The sequence below is a fragment of the Sciurus vulgaris genome (assembly GCF_902686455.1).
Source record: "Sciurus vulgaris genome assembly, chromosome: 5".
NCBI lineage: Eukaryota > Metazoa > Chordata > Mammalia > Rodentia > Sciuridae > Sciurus > Sciurus vulgaris.
Window position 1 is genome coordinate 83,706,569 of NC_136465.1, and position 8,763 is coordinate 83,715,331.

Sequence of the window (8,763 nt, forward strand, 5' to 3'; positions counted from 1 at the left end):
TGCTGATGTCTTAATTATGGATCACACAACTTGTCAGTTGGATTCAGAAGATATTTTCAGTTTAGCATGCATGAAATTATTTAAAAATATTTGAATGCCTTCAGGTAGGTCATACACTCTTCATAGAGGCATAATTCACACCTTTTACCCCTCGACTAGTTTAATAATGTGTATTTTTTTTTTTTTTTTTTTTGGGCCTGGACTCTGTAGGCATTAGAGTTTGCCAGCTCTATCTGAGTCATTCCACTTATTATATAGATACCTTAAGTAGATGAAACTCCCACCCTAAAAATCAGAAAAAAAAAGTCAAATAATCTATAAAATCATAAAATTTCTTGAATCTATAAAAAGAGCTAAGGTGACAGGACAACCAGGTGGACTGTTTCAAATGGTGATAGACCCTCTGAGTAGAGATGGGCACCTCACTGCTTCACCTTTTTGAAGTAAAGGATAAAGAGGCAAATGCCATTAATGTGGGTAAAAAGTACACAGCCAAATTTTTAACAAATTCCTAAAGACCAATTGTAGGCTAGTGAGATACTTTAGAATCTGCTGGAGACCCAGACCCAAGGAGAATAGGTATTCATCATGAAGCTCCTTTTCATGAGCTTCGCTGGGTATCCATCAAGATTGAGGATGGAACAAGAGATCAGAGAGATTCCACCTTGGAGATGAAAACAGGTTCAAACGGTCACCCTGTTTTCTGATTCTACTTTAGACTTAAAGCAGAAGCCACGTGCCCTGGGCGTGGGGAAGGGACATAGGTCTGGATCAGGAGCTTGCAGTGATATAAAGCAGAGGGAGGATGAGGTGAGAAACTTCTATGTAAATCCCTCCAAGATACTAGGCAGAGTTTGGCAGGGAGACGAGGGGACTTCCATTTACAACAGGCCTTGCAGCAAGGAACAAGCAAGCAACCCCAGGCTACTGCAGAGGGCAGGGAAGGCTGTGGAGATGACCTCGCTTCTGTAGTGCAGGCTGTAGGACCTCCTGAGAACTGAGAGCAGGGTAGAAAGTGGAGAAGAGCCCTCAGCACCTCAGACCCTATACTAGCTCCAGGTAACAGTGGCCCACAGCTGGAGGAGTTTGAAGTGGTGCCCTGAGGTGACTAGAACAAAACCAAACCCAAGGAGCTCATCTGCTGGCCAGAGGGACTCAACTCCTGCACTAATTGCCACAGAGGACGTGTGCTCATTTCAGTACATAAGCACTCTTTTTCTACAAATAGCATCCAGCAGTAAATCAGAAGTGTCTCTCTTGCTCTCTCTCTCTCCCTCTCTTTCTCTCTCTCTCTCACATACACACACACACACACATACACATTGTCATGAGAGAAAGCAACCCACGGAACCATCCTCAGAGTTGATCCAGACATTGGAGCTATTAGACAGGGACACGTATCTCAATATTTTCACACCGCCGTCTTCTTATGCCACATTGTTTGCTTAACTCTTAGGTCTTCCTGAAACTTCTCTAGGCTATAAGACTTTGCTATAATTTTTTTTCCAATTCCTGTTGCCTTTACTTAGGTATTTTGGAGCTATCCCTATGGTTTACATAAATATAATGATTAGAGTTTCATCATTTTAATATCCTTAATTTGTTCTAGAATTTGACATCATTTTATTGTTAAAACTTAGGTTCCACGGAGCTGAGCAGACACAAGAATTTTGTTTTAGGTGAGGTGTTTGAACATCCCCAGTGAACTGAAGGGATCCTTTGCTCTTTGTACACCCATCAGTTAATTGTGTTAGGAGTTAACCAGATTTTTATTTCACTGCATGTGCTCTGGAGGAAATGGATAGTGTTTTAAGTGCTCACTGTCTTGGTCTTGTTACTTCCATTGATTTCTGTTTATTTTGTTGTTATTGTTATTCTTTAGTGTTTTCTTGTTTGAAATTATAATTTTGTAGATTCACCAGCTATTGACAAGTTGTACACTTTGTGATTCTGAGGACCAAGAAGATTCTTGTGCTATTTTCCATCCTGAACAGCAATTCACAATCTTGTTACCTCATCCGCTTTGCTCCTGTTTTCAGTCAGTTCTTACCCACTTGTTTCTATTAATACATTAAGGCTTATGTGTTATGGTCCTGAGAAAATCATATTACTATTCTGAATCAATATGCAAAGAAGACCAAACAAATAAGTCATTAGGATTCTCAGAAAGTAAACCTCATGAGGACAGAAACCATGTCTTTTATTCTATCATGTAGCACCTGTGCTTATAATAGTGCTTTTTATCTGATTGGGTTCTCAATACATTTTGTTGAATATTTTTCTTGTGTATGAGTGAATCTAGGCCTGCCAAGTACTGTGGTAATTGTTTAGATATGAAGTGTCCCCCAAAAACCTCCTGTGCTAATGCAGGAGGTGAAATGATAGGATTGTGGGAACTGTGACCTAATCAGTCCATCTTAGTTTGAATGGACTAACTGGTGGTAATTGTACAGATGGGGCCTGGCTAGAGGGAGTTTGTCACTGGGGGCATCCCCTGCAAGCATTCATCTTCCCTGTGACCCCTTCTCCCATCTCTCTGCTTCCCTCTGCCATGCCCTTCTGCCATGTTGTTCTGCTTCATCTTGGGCCCAGAGCAATGGAGTCAACTGTGGACTCAAATCTCTAAAACTATAAGCCAAAATAAACTTTCCCTCATCTAAGTTGTTCTTGTCAGGTGTTTTGGTTACAGAGACAAATACACTAATCATTTTCTCACATATTCTTGCTTAATCCTCCCATTTGTGAGTTGGTGTTATATTCTCATTTTTACACATAAACAAATTGAACCTCAGATAGGTAAGGTTCCTTGCTCAACAATGCTCAGGTAACACAGTACAAAGCCAATAAAAAGCTCAAGCCAGGTATTCCAAGTCCCATTCATGGATCATTTGCATTAAGCTACACTATAATAGAAAGTTGTAAGTTATCATCCAAAAATAACACTAAAAATAGTCACTAATCTATATCAAATATTTTCTGTATGTCAGATAATTATGCCAAATACTGTACATGTTTCATGCCATTAATTCTCCCCACCACTTTTTTTTTTTTTTTTTTTTGGTAATAATATAAGCACTTCTCCAGGGTAACTGATGAATCAAGGTTTAAAGTAGTTAAATCACTTGCAGCTTCCTTACCTATAGCTTCTCTTCACGCCCTTCACTGGGTGTGGAGATTAGTGATGTTTGGCCTTGGCTTTATCCCCATTCCCTCACTTGTGTTTATGTCCTTTTGCACTATGAGTATATTTTACTGAATTACTGTCACAGGCCTGTTTCTTATTTAGCAATCTTCTCCATGTTTGATTCTTGACCATTTGAAATGGTAATGCCTAGTTACTTCTTTATGGCTCTGCTTACTTCTTTGAATTTGACAGGGTTTTCCAAGTTCACAAACTCTCATATGCTGGTTTTATGATTTTCTACCCCAGTCTATATGAATTCTAGACACATTTTTAACATCTTTTGGCCAGCCCTTTAGACTTAATGTTTATTTCTCCATGGCAACATCTCTTTCAAGTCCCAGCATGACTAATGGACACAATTGTGCAATAGACAGGCAGATCTGGACTCCAGTTCTGTTTGTATTTTTTCTTGTCTGTTGATCTTGAACATATTTCTTTACCTCACATGCTTTAGAAAATGGAGATAATACTATCCATCCCAGATGGTCATTATTAGGACAGAATGGACTAAATTTGTACAGGGTTCAGAACAGTGTCTAATACATAGGTAGTGTTCAGTAAATGGCAATTATTACTATTGTTTTTATCACTATGATTATTGCTTAGAAGGAGGTTGGCTAGACTCAAATTGATATGTTTAATGTCTTAGCCCTATAGACTAATTATTTGCTCAAAACTAATAATCATCTACACTACGGTTCCCTGACAAATGGACCTCAATTTTTATTTTTTTTACAATTTATTTTTTATTTTTTGTGTGTGTTTCCTGCCTGATTTATTAGAAATTAATCACCTTAAGACATATAGAACCCCACCCTTACATCTCAACTACTTTAAAATTAAATGGCACACTTATAAATATCTCACAGATCAAAGAAGAAAGTACAAGAAAAGTAAATAAAAAGTGCTTTGAACTAAATGAATAAAAAAAGCCTAAAATATCAGAATCTCTGGGATAAAGTAGTGCTCAGATGTACCCTTATAACTTAAAATATTTGTATCAGAAAGAAGCTAGATTAACAATCAAATTATTTTCAAATTAGGTAGTAGGAAGGAAAAAATAAAAATAGAAGCAGAAATATGTGAAATAGAAAAGAAATAATATAGCTAAAAATTGATAAAAATCTAACAAGTCTAATCAAGAAAAAAGCAAGAAATAATATCAGTGGAAAGGGAGCTATCAAAACAACCCTACAGATCTAAAAATGTATTAAGGTAATATTACAATTGTATAATCACAATTATATAGCTTACATAACTTGGTCTATTTATGAGGATGGAGACCCCTGCTTGTTTACATGATCCATGGGAGTGATATGTTTTTCCCATCCTTTCACCTTCAATCTGTGGATGTCTTTGCTTGTGAGGTGAGTCTCTTGGAGACAGCATATTGTTGGACCTTATTTTTTAATCCAATCTGCCAGTCTGTGTCTTTTGATTGATGAGTTTAGGTCATTAATATTCAAGGTTATTATTGAGATATGATCTGTGCTCCTGATTATTTTGGTTTATTTCTAGTTTTTAATTTGAATTGGTTTCTCCTTTGACTATTCCTTTAGTGTAGTTCCTCCCTTTGCTGGTTTTCATTTGGTTTTTTATTTCATCTTCATGGAATATTTTGTTGAGAATGTTCTATAGTGCAAGCTTTCTAGTTGTGAATTCTTTTAACTTTTGTTTATCATGGAAGGTTTTTATTTCCTTTTCAAATCTGAAACAATTTTGCTGGATATAGAATTCTTGGTTGGCATCCATTTTCTTTCAGAGCTTGATATAAGTTATTCTAGGACCTCCTAGAGGACCTCCTAGCTTTGAGGGTCTGGGTTGAAAACTGACTGAGATCCAAATTGGTTTCCCCTCATATGTAATTTGATATTTTTCTCTCACAGTCTTTAAAATTCTATCCTTACCTGAGGTCAACTCTAATTTCAAGATTAAATATTTGTCTTCATTCCTGAGGTTCTGTCTTCCAAGTGGTCTAGTCTGTTGGTGATCTTTTCTGTTGAATTTTTAATTTGGTTTATTGTTTCCTTCATTTCAAGGATTTTGTTTTCAGAATCTGTATCTCTTTATTGAGGTGATCTTTTGCTACCTGTATTTGCTCTCTTATATCATTCTTTACTTCGAAGATCAATCTAACTATGTATTTTCTAAACTCCTTCTCTGACATTTCATCCTCTATGGTATTGATGGATTCTGTTATTGGATTATCTTGGTTTGCTTGGGGCAATTTGTTCCCTTGTTTTTTCATGTTGTTTGTATGTCTACCCATCTAACAGTACGGATCTGAGGCAGTAGAGTTTCTGCCCTGTGGACTTACAGTGTCCCTGAAGGGTTCCAGTATCTCACTGTTTAGGGGGAGACAAATAATAACAATCAATGCAAACAATATAGAGCATTGAACCAAATAGTTCCTACTATAACATCTACAATTTTAATTATCACAATAAACAGAAATGATGTGGTCATTTATGCATATAATAAAAACAGCAAGTTTGCAAAAGGGTTTATAATTTCAAATGGTGAACACGGAGAGAACAGAAGTGATATAGAATGTGATAATTATGAAGGAGGAGAAGAGAAGACAGAAGTAGAAAATTAAAGGAAGAGTGAAAGAGAACAATCAAGATTAGCTGTTAGCAGAAGTATAGAAAGAATCAAGGGAAACAAGAAAAACCATATAAAGTAACAATTTAAAAAATTAAAAAAAATAAAAGACTATCATACAAAATGAAAATATACTAATCAAATATCCTAGTTTACAAAAAACTAGCCCATGAAAAATAACTGACTTCAAAAATGCTAGAAATGAGGGAAAAACAAATATGAATATGTATAAATGTCCATGTACCATTAAGGTTACAATTAAACAGGAAAAAGAAAAAGATCTTGATGGAAAGTTAAAGAATTCTTTCTGTTGGAGTTTATGGAGTTTATAAGATTGCGTTTCTCTTCTCAGCAGTTTTAGGTGGGGTCATCTGGAGTGTGATGCTCCACTCTCTGAATTGCTGGAGTGAGGGAGTTAATCCCATAGACGGAATTCCTGGAGGCAGGGTTTAGGCTCAGCTGGGCTCCAGGCTCTTCCCTGAATGCCAATTCGTCTGGAAATTTTAAATCAGTGCACCTCCAGGGCCTGGTACTTGTTGGTGTGCGCTGCAGGGCTTTACCCCAGGGCTCCGCTGGGTTCCACTCATGTGGTGGTGGAACCAATTCTTAGTCCCTACACCATCTGCAGATCCCACATTTCCTGGTCTCAGGTTCGGTCTCCAAACAATTTCTCCTACCCTGACCCTTCGGAGTTCCCAGATAGATGCATCTCTCCCAGCAGGTCCTGCAAGCAGTTGGATTGGAGTGCGAGGGGTAGAGCCCTGTGATTTTCCCTGACCAGTTGTCCCTTGTGTAAATCTCTCTCCATTTTTGATTTTCTTCTGGTCACGTACGCACACACTGCGTTGTGCCAGGTGCGTTTATTGGGCCTGTATTTGGGTCTATACTTGGGTTTGTCAGGAGTCAGCTTCCTCAATTGCAGGCCCTGCAAAAGGGTTCCTTCCTTTGACCTCTGCACTCCACCTGGAGAGCTGGTGGCTTCTTTCCCCCTACTAGGATATTATGCAGTGCATCCTTCAGGTTTCTTTGGCAATGTCTTTGGTCTTTAAACACTTCATATCCATCCATGCCTCGGTCCTCCCAAAAATGCAGGTTCCTTTAATTCCCTTATCCCTCCTCTATGCTCATGGGGGGACCTCTCCGGTTGGAGCTTCCGTTGGGCTGTGACTGTGGCTGTGCCACAGGGATTTTTTTCCTTATTTTATTATATCCAACCTCCAGTGTCCCTGGTCTGCTTCGAATGTCGTTTTAGGTTCCAGTGACGTATCCCCGACCTTTTTTTTTGTTCTCCCACCTTGTGGAGAAGCTGCCTGTCTGCTTTCTTGGTTTCATGCCACGGAGCCTTCCCTGGCCCTTTTTAATTTTGTATTTTGAGATAGGGCCTCACTAAATTGCTAAATTTGTGAACTTCCTGCCTCAGTCTCCATAGTCACTGGGAATACTCCTCACTTTTCATTTGACAGTGTTTTCAGTTGTAATTGTGAACTGATTAATAAATAACTTGGGGAGGGGAGTAGAAGGAAAAGTGATTTAATATCAGATGAGGGGTCGGTATAGTTCTTTTCAATTTAAAATTATGTAATTCCCGAAGGCTGCAGCTGCTCAATAATTTTTATTGCCCCTTCTTTCTTTTTAAAAAAGTAATCCATAATAGCAATAGTTTTCTTACATAGGAAAACACCTACAAGATACTTTGTACATTTTACAAATAGTGGCTTTACAAATTCAATGCATGTTTAGTATGTGTAAAAGTGTTAATTGAAAGACATAATGTTATTTTGCAAATGGAGAGAACAGTCAGAATGATACCTTAGCTGAAATGTAGTGTAGTAGGTGTTTTGGATCTGGTGTACGGTTTCCTTGCTTCATTAGCAGTATTTTTTCCCTTAATTTTAAAAATATGCCTTTAAATGTTGTTTCAGGCTGGAAGATCTTTGGGTAAAACCCTAATTGCTGTCAAGGAAAACATAATTTTCCAGCCAATGTGCTATAACCACACAGTTCTACATTCATGTAAGTTGTGTACAGAACTGTAGTGTAATATTGAGAGAGGAAAGTTTTGGTCAAACTGGTGCCTCTGGATTTTGACTGTAGTTACATAAACATTGACATTTTGTGACTAAGGAAAACAGCTACTCACACCAAAAGTTCAGCTTCAGTATTGTTCACATATTGGCCTAATAGAATAGTTTACTATAATTCTCTCAAAGATGCAAGTTGAGAAGTTCTATAGCCAGCAGGGACAAAGGAGGGATCTTCTCTACTGTGCCTAATCTTCCTCATTTCCGTAAATTAATCTGAGACTCAGCTTTCAGGCCACAGTGATAGATGAATCTTAAAAGGCAATTATCTATGGGAAAGGTCCTACACTGATTTTTGTGTATCAGAGAACATGAGACTGCGATTATTTACCAAAGGAAGGCTTTTAAAGGGGTTTGAGTTGAAGGGACTAATACTGGGTGGCATTTATCTTAGAGGTAAAAAGTGGTAGTGAAAGGTCAAGGGAAGGGAAGTGAGAGACACTGAAGAAACACAAGCAATTTTATTATTCTATCTTGAATTGGTCTTTTATTTGATAAAGATCCATCAGATTTAGTTCAAAAGAAGTGGATTTATAGAAAATGCAGATACATAAATTAATATATTTTCACATTTGTGTATATTATATATAGGAAACTTATTTTAAAGATTGGTACTAAAAGTGAAAGCAAAATAAAAAAGAAGAGATTTATGATTTTCTGACAAATGGTTGATGTGTATTTATTTTTGTAAGCTCTATATCAAGAAGTATGTAATAGTGTATATAAAAATATCTAACCTAGATCAGGGACTCTTTTTATCCATACGTTTTCCTCCCTCATACATTGTACATTTAGTAATTAAAATATTCTCATTATTCAATTTAATACTCATAACAACTTATATGGTAGTTAGAATGGATATTATTAGCCCTATTTTCAAGATAAGGAAACTAA